Below are 10887 nucleotides of genomic sequence, written 5' to 3' on the forward strand. Positions count from 1 at the left end.
ACATGTTGCACTCCTTCCATACATTCCAAAGCACGTAGGTGGTCACTGGACCCAACCTTATGCAAGCAGCCGCATCAAGCCCTAGGGAACGAGAGTTCCACCAATCCTCAAGAGAGGAGAAAATATGTGTCTCATGACTAGGTCACCAATCACATCTCGATGAAATTAGCAGCAATAATAATGGAGAATAAACAATGATCCGATGTCCCTGAAGATTTTCGTCATACTTTTTTAGTGGATTTTCATCAGACGTTGTACTTTGCCACTCCCAAGTCCTAACTTAAGCTTTTTTTTTTTTTTTTGCTGATGTGAAAGGCAGGTGCCCTGCCATTTCATATAGATAGGAAGAAAGGAGAAAAATGTACAAGAGTTAGTTACATTCATAGCAAAAACAGAAAACAAGTTGCATACTCCTTTCATTCCGTAATGTAGTGCGCCCGTGTTTTTCGAGATATAAATTTTATCATAAATTTAACCAACATGGACGACTGCGGCAGGAGCAAAAATTATACGTTGAATTCATATCAAAAGAAGTTTTCAATGGTATTTTTTTTGCTCCTGCCGTAGTCGCCCACATTGGTTAAATCTCCAAAAATACGTACGTTGTCGCTTGACCGAACCTCATGCAAGCAGCAGCATCAAGCCCGAACGAGAGTACCAGCAATCCTCAAGACAGGAGAAAATACGCGTCTCATGACGAGGTACTGTAAACTTTTTCATCTGTCTCGGATTTACCTTTTGGGTTCCTGGTGTCTGGTGATGTGTGTGGTATTCAGCTCCTGCGTGAGCATAAAACTTTGATCAGCCTGTTGTTTTTATGTGCGTGTAGTGGTTATGTTGGTGTCACTGGGTTTTCCCCCGCGGTGAACTGCCCGATGACGGGTGTTCATCGTGGGTTTCCCAGGGATGCTTGAACTCGCGTTCCCCTTTCTTTGGTCTCCTGGGTAGTTGTTGAACTGTTGTATTTCCGTTATGAAAGTAATGGAAAAGGGTTACGCCCGGTTCAAAAAAAAGGCACTGTAAACTTTGCCTCACCAGGTACGAAACAAATGAGCACCTAGTGCGGGAGTGCCTTTCACCCGTGGTGTTCCAGGCATCGTCTCTCCTAGGCTTTCCATCCCTCAGGGCATCTCCAGCCGCGCCCCCAACAGGGCCCCCCAGGTCACTTTTTCGGCGCCGGCGCCGAAAAAACGGCCCAGTCGCGCCCCCAGGACGTCGAAAATCGCCGGTTCGGACCTTTTTTCCGCCCGGCGGTCACAGGCCGAACCCGGCGCGCTGGGGAGCAGTTGGGGGCTCCGGCGCTAGGGAAAAGCACGCCTGGCCCACACCGACAGCGGAAAAGTCAAGGTTTTCTTCCCCCGACTCGCCTCGCACCCCCCGCACCCTCGGCCACCACTAGCTATATCCCGGCCACGGTCGCCGCCCTACTCCGCTAGATAGCCATTCCCCGCCGGAAAATAGCAGCACTTCGCCGCGGCAGCCCCTCCCACAACAGTTGGGCATTTCCGGCCGCCGTTTCCGGCCGCGGAGGCGCGGTTTAACGGCGGGTACACGCCCACCGAGTGCAAGGTGTTCGGCGTTTTGCCTGCCTCGGCGATGGACTCGGATGAGGAGGAAGAGCTCGCCGTGCTACTGGAGGAGGAAGCCGCGGCCGACGTCCAGGAAGAAGAGCATCTCATGGTGCTCGCCGCCCTCGGCCAGCTGCTGGCGAGCAATGAAAAGCCGCGGCGAGGTGGCTCGGCGCCGGGGCGGATGAAAGCAAAGAACCGGTATCGTCTCCAAGGCTACTGCATGCTCTACTCCGACTACTTCGCCGATGCTCCACTTCATGGCGAGAGAACATTTCGGCGCCGTTATCGTATGAGCCGAAAGCTCTTCCTCGGGATTGTGAATTCCATCCGGGAGTTCGACAACTACTTCAAGTGCAAGATGGATTGCACTGGCGCTCTTGGATTCACCTCCATCCAGAAGTGCACGACAGCGATGAGGATGCTTGCATATGGAGCTCCCAGTGATTCACTCGACGACTATGGGCGCATGGCCGAGTCCACCAGCATAGAGTGTTTCTACAAGTTCTGTCGGGCAGTGGTGGCAGTGTTTGGGCCACAATACTTGAGAACACCCAATGCCGAAGACACTGCTCGGATCCTAGCCCAGAATGCAGCAAGAGGATTTCCTGGGATGCTTGGAAGCATCGACTGCATGCATTGGAAATGGAAGAATTGCCCATTTGGTTGGCAGGGGATGTACAAAGGCGCCAAAGACGGTTGCAGTGTGGTGCTTGAGGCGGTAGCCACACATGACCTTTGGATTTGGCACTCCTTCTTTGGTATGCCATGAACTCACAATGACATCAACGTGCTGCAGTGCTCTCCTGTTTTTGCCAAGCTCGTTGAGGGCCATTCTCCTCCGATGAACTTCGAGATCAATGGGCACCAATACAACAAGGGATACTACCTAGCAGATGGCATCTATCCGAGATGGTCGATATTTGTGAAGACGATCTCAAACCCTGAGGCGGGAGGCAAGAACGCCTGGTTTGCGAAAGTTCAGGAGGCTTGCAGGAAGGATATCGAGCGGGCATTTGGTGTGCTCCAATCTCGATTCGCTGTTGTTCGGTACCCCGCTCAGACCTGGTCCAAAGATCAAATGTGGGAGATTATGACTTGCTGTGTCATCTTGCACAACATGATCATCAAGAGCGAGCAAGAAGACCCAGTGTTTGATACTGAACCATACTACAGGCAGGGTCCTCTAGCCGAAGTTGATCACCAGCTACCGACAACTTGGACTGCCTATCTCAGTATGCGTCAGGAGAGCCGAGACCCACAGGTGCATCATCAACTGCAGAAAGATCTGATTGAGCACCTATGGAGGCTCAAGGGGGACGCCGTGTGATGAAATACGAGTTTTTATTTGTTGAACTATATAATTTGTATTGAACTATTTGTTGTTGTACTATTTTTTTGAAGTATTTGATTTTTCTGTGATGAAATATGTGATAAGAAATAATTGTGTTGATAATTGAACGCCGAGACACGGCGAAACCACGCCGAATATGGGTCTATTCTCGCCCATATGGGCCCTTTATTCGCCGAAATTGAGCTGCAAAGTGGGCCAATTTCGGCGCCTGGGGGCAAGTTGGGGGCGACGACTGGGCGCAAAACCGCCCCAGCGCCGATTGTATCGCCGGCTCGCCCCCAGAGGGCGATTTTTATGCGTCCTGGGGGGGCCAACGGCTGGAGATGCCCTCATGGGGCGGCGCATATTTTCTCCTAACCTAAGCTTAGCTCCACTGTGAAACAGCCACTAGCACTATGCTTAGTGGTGCTAATTGAAGCAAATCAAACATGTACTAGGACTAGGAGTCTAGCTAGACATGAAGGAAAATCAGGCAAGCTTTTTTCCCAAGACCTTCAAAAAGGAAGGAAAGCATGGAATGATCCATCTAACCTTTTGTAAGACCTTGAAAAAGGAGGGAATCATAATGGATGGCCCATTTAACCGGCACTACTAATATAATTGACCCGGCATCGGCATGCATGGGTCCTGCCGATCTTTCATAGGCGCGCCCGGATCTTTCACCTTTCACGATTCACGTCCCACAGAAACAGCAGTCGCACAGTATAGGAAGGCCGGTTGTTGGCGCATGTACTTGAATTAATGGTGTAGGCCTAACCCCGGGGATGGAGAAGAGACCCGCCGGCCGGAATCATTTGGCCGGCCGGAACATTTCCGGTGCAAGAAAACACACAGAGACAGCGACGCTCATTTGGCGCGCTTCCGGAGGAGATAATAATACGTACGGGGGGGAGAGGATAAGCGCTGGCTAGCAAGAGGAAAGCGGGCGCGACGGGGACGGGGCCGGAGATCGATCGACGAGGCTACTGCTAGATTCTAGATGCGTGGAGACCAAATCATGGCTTCTGTAGGACCTGCGTGTTTTTTCCGGCCACCGTGTTGACAAAAAAACCTCATCCTACGTGGGATCGGTGGCTGGCTGGAGACATACGGCGGCGAGCGGGCCACTGGGAGCACGTGCTTTTGGCTCGCCGGATCACGCGCGCGGTGACCGCTTCATGCATGGCATCTTCTGGAACCGCCGTGCCGGCGATAGGCTCCCCTGGCCGCGCGCGTCGGGGCATCTCGCGCGCGCGAGCGGCGAGCCGGCGACTATGTCAGCACGACCAGGGCTAGCGCTCCCGGTGAGTCAAGACATGCACATAGCGTGAGCGGTCGGCGTTGCCCGTTGCGGCTTGACGCGTACGTACTAGATCCGGGATGTCACTCACGCGGGAATTGGCATCGCATGCAGCCGGGTCGCCCGGAAAGGAGGGGCGGCCGGGGCCTCGCGCCGGCTGCCGTGTCGGGACGGGCCTGCGGACGTAGCTAGGGCTACCGGCCACGTGATCCGGATAGGATCGTCGGCCGACTCGTTCCTTTCCGGCCGTGTCTTATTGCTCGAAACGCGCAAGGCATATATCATCTATCAAGATAGGATCGCGCGCGCCCTCGGAAGTTGGACTCGAGGCTTCATGGGCACTGCACGGCATCATGACCGACCACCTGTATCGCTGTACATGCAGGTGTTGGCCAACCGATAGTTACAGCGCGATCTTCTCTTTGTGCTGCTCGTACTGGCTGGGGCAGTGTGTTGGCAGATTCTACAACTGCGTGATAACCCAGCTGGGACGGCATGCATGGGGTGGACGAAATTATCCAACACACTCTTGCTTCTTTCTTTCGCGGTCATGTGTGTTTGGCCTCGATCGACTCACATGTCCCGATCAACCAGTGCTCATTCATGGTTGTGCTTAGCCCTAGGGAGGTGCCGGGATGGATGCACATGCGATATCACATGTGAGCCGTGGGTGATTGGTCAGAGATCCTATCTGTCAGCTCATGATCATAACGTCTGTGAGTTCACGCACCGTAGGAGGTTTCCGGTCTATCAAAAGTTATTACAGACAGCTAATACGCGTAGAAACCACTAAAGACAGCTAATACGTTGACACCTAGCAGACTAACAGTAGTCCTTTGTACCACATACTAGAAGCTATTGCCCTTTTTGTCTCTTGATTGACTGAGTCCACGTGACACGGTAGAAATATTAGTCACGCTAGCCTTGCCTTTAGGCAAGAACCCGTGTACGTAGAGCACCAAAGAAACGGTCTACGGTACCTGGTTAGCTGCTCGTGGCTAGCAGCTAAACGTTGCTAACCATCACCACAGAGAACTGCATTTCAGAGATGACGAATAGGAATCTTTGTCGCACATGATTACACTGATGGACAACGACCTAATCGTACATGTGAGCTATATACATCCTTCTAGACAACACTAGTACAATATAATCATAAATCATATTGCGTGGCGACAAGGACAACAAGTGTATAAAATACACACCGTGGGACCTCGCATAAGTTTCCTTCAGCATGCGTACACCTCCAGGGAATCATTAGTTAGTATGGCAAGCACTATTATTAGCATGCCATCAGCATACAATTATTTTTCAAATTCAGCCGTACTTCTGCTGATGAATATATTGTTAAGTTCTCCGCCGCAACATCACACGGGCGCATCCTGCAGAATGACGCCAAAGTAATACGTGTCGGCAAAACCTTCCTCCATCTTGACATGTCTAGGCTTTGGCTCTCCAACCCCCGTTTCAACGAGAGAAATGAATAGATTTCGAAAACCGACATGCTTCCGAACTTTGGAATAACAAGCCAAAAAATGCTTTCGAAATAACCACTGCATGCTTCATCCTTTTAGCTAGATTCGCTACTAGGAGTATTCGATGATCAGTCCTCATACCGATTACACATACTATTAGTTGGCCATTTGGACACACATAAATTCAAGTAGTCTAAACTTCTACAAATGTCATAGGTTAACAATTTTGGGATTGGATTAGTGTTTAGGGTTTACTGTTAGCCGTGGTCTTGTAAATAAAGTTTGATACTATTTAAGAATTTACGCGTAATCTTTAGGGTTAGGGTTTTTATGGTTTAGGGGTTTTAGGGATTTGGTTTTTTAGGGTTTAGGGTTTCCAGTAGGGTTTTCATGTTTTAGCTTATTTAAGTTTTTGCGTTTTTGCAACCAAACATCTTGATAGTATTCATGCTCTAATATACAGTCTTGGATTTTGTGGACCATCAAGCAAACTGCAAAACATGGTGAGAGCTAACATTTAACTCTGTCCGGCTCAGCCGGCTCACACATATTAGAAAGGCAAAAATGACCCAAGCAACCAAACATGCCTATACAAACTCGGCATATATATAGATTAAAAATATTCTAGTGTTAGATACAACCACAAGTTTGTCCATTTCCGAAAGAGCAAAAATAGGATAATTTTTCGTTTGCATAGACAAAGATTGGTGTCCCCATCCAAATATTGCCACGGAGACACATGACAGGAGCAATGACGAAGACGTAGGCGCCGTTTCTTTGATTGAACTTGTTACTTGTATACGTGCTCACATGGCTTGCTATACGTGTCTGGTACATTATTACGCACGCCCCGGGAATCTCATCGCCCTGGATAGCATAGAATACTGCAGCGATCCATGCAACTGTATATATTTGCATGCGACATAGCCGCTCGGATTTAAGTGCGTGAAGCATCGAGTCAAGATATCATTTCTCCGCTAGATTCGGTGGGTCTGCTCATGTTTTCATAACTTATCAGGTAATGATTCATGCCACCTGTTCCCCTGTACCTGTTCACGGTTTGCTTAATTTGTTGTACATGTCGACTTCATGTTGCCAAACAGTAGGTTTCTGTTGGCCGGGCCGTTGCTCTAGTTTGGTACTATGCCATCCTTTTTCGTACGCATGCATGCTGAATAATACAAGCATGATGGATCGGATCCCTTCTCAAATTCAGCACGTACCTCCTCTCAAAGATAATAATAATTGAGCACGTACCACATGCAGGAGATTTATTAGTTGTAACTGGCAGTTGAAAGATGAGCCACATGCACGTAGTACCACATCCACATGGTTTCTCTTGACCCCCTGGTTGGGCTGATGACCGTGGCGGAGCTAGCATCAAAAGAATGGGTGTACAAAGTCGAATAACAATCTTAGTTTTACACAACTGGCAGCAGGGTCTTGGTTTGGCTTCGCTGCAGGCTGCTCCAAGCCCTGGACGGCGCCTCCTCCGAGCTGCGGTGCCGGCTTTTGCGATTTTGTGTGGTCACGGTGCTCATGGCAGGCGATTGAGGCCTCGCGGCAAACCATTGCCGGCAGTGCTCCGGTCCCGACTGCCATGGACCTGCGTTCTCCATGTCCGCGGCTCGCCGGCGTCCTCTGCCGGTGTGGTACCGGCCCCAGCGCTTCGATTGCTGTGTCCTTTCTGGTCTTCGGCTCGCCGGTGCTTCGGCGGTTTCGCCCCTAGTAGCTCGGAGCTACGTTCCTTTTTTGGTTCCTGCCTTGCTGGTGGTGTCGGTCACCTTCGAGCCCTCCGCTTCGGCTCTCTCTATCCCGCCTTTCCGTCCACCTGCTTGCAATGCCGGGCCCAAAGCTAGCGTATTTCGGCGGTGCCCGGTGCCACCCTCTGATGGCAGATGCAGCCCCATCTCACCCTTTTGTGATGGTAGTCTTGACTTGCGGACTGACTTCGTCATCTTCGGACCCTAATCTTACGGCAATGGGATTGCTCAGACTCATTCGAGAGTGAAATTCCTGCTCGGCCTGCCGACGCAGGCAGCGACGACACTTGCGGGTGTCGTGTTCCTTCTTTGAGGCGTTGTCGTGGCCTTTTTTCGCGCCCCTCTCCGATCACCGAGCGAAACCCTTGGTCCGGTTCTTCAGATCAGGTGGTGGCGGCGTAATCACATCGCTTCCCTTCTTGAAGGCGCTATCTTGCTTGCTCGCTGTGGCCTTGGTGTTGGCTTTGAAGATGTTCGTGGTCCGACCGGCTCTAGGCTTAGTGGGTTTAGCTGTGGTTTTTTTTCTGTTCAGGCCGAGCATCTTTTGTCTCTCTACTCCGGGAACCATGTCCACACGCCGGCTTGCGTTCACGCCATGTGTTGTATCCTCTTTATATTCATTTTTCTTTCTTCTATCAAGGAAAAGACACGCAAGTTTTGCGTATCCGCGAGAAAAATAATGGGTGTACACTTGTACACCCATGTCCTCGTCTAGCTCAGCCCATGGCTGATGTACGTACCCTATATATTGTTTTTCAGAGCTGGAGTTGAGCAATGATGCAGCAGTACCACCACTTTTGTTCAAAAATAAGCAACAGTCATGCGGCACTACTCCCTGCTTTTGTTTACCTAGAACTGACAGTGCAATCAGGCCCAGGACGACATGATTAAGCTGCCACGTCGGTTCTTACGAGGCATGCAGCTCGATTAATCGAGGAGATACCTATCAGTGAGCACGTCCTCCGACTGTAAAAGCAAAACAACTTGCACCGCATTTTTTTTTTTTGAGTTGGAAACTTGCACCGCATTTCATCATATAAAATCTTGGCGCGCGCTGGGTAGATATCCATCGAGCAGCAGTGGCGATTCAGCCCCAATTAATCGACACTGCAGCAGCCTGACCCCTGAAACGCACCGCATCAGGGCATCTCCAATCCGTAAATTTTCTTCCGCATCCGTATGCAGATAAAAAAGACTAGTCCACGGACAGGGGAGATCATTCGCCAACACGGATACGGGAGGACATCATCCAATCATAGCCGCATATGTTTTGACAAATGTTCAAACCAATCGAATGAAATTCATACAAACCGGGGTGATTTTTGAAATAAACATAGCGGATTTAATTTGAAATAGGACAATCTGTATATGATACCGGATGATATTCTCGTCCAGTGAACTAAAAATCTTAAACTAAAACCCAAAACTATCTTATATTTGACGGTGACCTCGTACGTCATGCCAGGCTGGCCGGCGGCTCCTCCTTCGTCGTCGTCGAGCTTCAGGCAGCGGAAGGTGGCAGCGTCGCGATAGGGTTTTCCATTGGCCGCCTGACGCTCAAGGATGATCCAATCCGCTTCGTCCTGTGTCTGTGCAGTGCGGCCGCGGCCACCGACGATGTGTGCGGGGGTAAAGGCCGGCGGGCCTTGGAAGAAACGGCATTAGTGGTGGCGATCTCGACGAGAGACCACTCCTCGCCGTACTTGGCCATCTTCTTGTCGAGGCGGTGATGACGTCGCTTGCACGTCTCTGCCGTCATCATGAAGCGGTCCAAAGCCCAGGCGTACACCAGCTTCGGGTCCGCCGCAATGTGTCGCGGCCGGACGTCGGAGTCGGCAAACTTGAACCAGCGCACCGCGTTGCGCCTGTCCCGCCGGCGCCGCTTCCTATCGACGTACTCCTGCGCCATTATGGCGCTCCGGGACGATGAAGAGTTGTCGTTGCTGATGTCGCTGAGATAGTGTTGAAGGCGACCGCGTGCTTTCACGACCGCATTGGGCACAGGCGGCGGCGAGCCACGCTTCGCCTTGACGCATCAGGACGTAGAGAGCCGCTCCTCCTTCATGCGCTGGGGTGGCGGAGAGAGTCGCTCCTTCACGCGCATTGGCGTCGGCGGGATGGGCTCTTCCTCCACGCGACGTCCAATTTGGACGCCGCGATTGCGCGCCGGAGAGCGCGGAGGGGATGCCGGGGGGAGGAGCGTCCCCGGTGGCGGAGCCGGGCCGTTGTGGTGGAGCATGGAGCGACGAAGCTTCAGCCCCATCTGCTCCTTGTACTCCACGTCGGTGGCGGCGTACACCTGGCCCGTCACCATCGGCGCGAACTGCTGCAGCGGCGGCGGCGGCTGGTCCTCCTCGTCGCCAGAGGAGATGACGATCTCCGCCTTTGTTAAGGAGCCGCCCGTTGATGAGGACGACATCCCCGAAGTTTGAGGGCGGCATCGTCACGATCCGCCAGAGCCCGCCCCTGAACCGCTGCCTGTCGGCGCCGACGTCCAGGACTTGCCCATTGCCGGAGATGTGGAGGGAGATGGGCGGGGAGACGGGAGGAGGAAGATAGATTGTGATGTGGACGACGACGAAGCGTGGCTTATATTACCGCGGCCAGGCCAGGTGAAGGGCTAGTCAGCCGCTTCAATGCGGCACAACTTCCGGAGTTGGTTCCTCAGGAACCTGCGTCCGCATTGAAGTGGTGGCTCCCGAGAGGTCTCGTCGCTCAGCGCCGCCCTCTCTCCCTCCAGTCACATTTGTGGCATCAATGACGACCGTTGCGTGCTTTAGGCCGGCATGAATGTGACGCGATAAGCGACGTGTGCATCGGAAGAAAAGCGCAGGAGGAACGGGTGGGTTTTTTATGGGCCAGGGTGGCCAGAAGCGAATGTGTGAGCGGTCCGGACTCCCGCAAAGCCCTTTGACGTTTGTCTCCGATTTGCGAGAGAAAACGCATCCAGACCACATCGCGGACCAATACAGACCCGTGTTGGATGACTTCCGTGATCCGGACAGCACGGTCGGTCGTGGTGGCATACGGAAGTTTTGAGGGTCGGCGGTGGAGATGCCCTTGGAGCATCTCCGGCCATTCGCCCCCCCCCCCGGGCTTTTTTAGGCGTAAAATACCGACTCTTGGGGGCTTACCGTTGATATTTTCTGCATGGGAGGCTCCGGTTCCCAGCCGTCCCCCAAGTTCGCCCCCCAGCCGTCGAGTTCCAACTCAAATTAGGCACAAATTCGGCACACTTCAGCACAAATTCAACAAAAACTATTTTTTATCACTTAGTTTATCACATAAATCAATACAAAATCAAATAGGAACATGAGGTGCTCTTCATCGTCGGTGTCGGCCTTGGCTTCCTTCTCCATCAGAGCCGCAAGCGCCTTGTCGTCGTCGGAGTCCATCGCCGAACAGACAAATCGCCAAACACCTCGCGGGCGTGATGGGCGGGCAGCCG

This window comes from Triticum dicoccoides, chromosome 3A (assembly GCF_002162155.2).
Source record: "Triticum dicoccoides isolate Atlit2015 ecotype Zavitan chromosome 3A, WEW_v2.0, whole genome shotgun sequence".
Classification (NCBI taxonomy): domain Eukaryota; kingdom Viridiplantae; phylum Streptophyta; class Magnoliopsida; order Poales; family Poaceae; genus Triticum; species Triticum dicoccoides.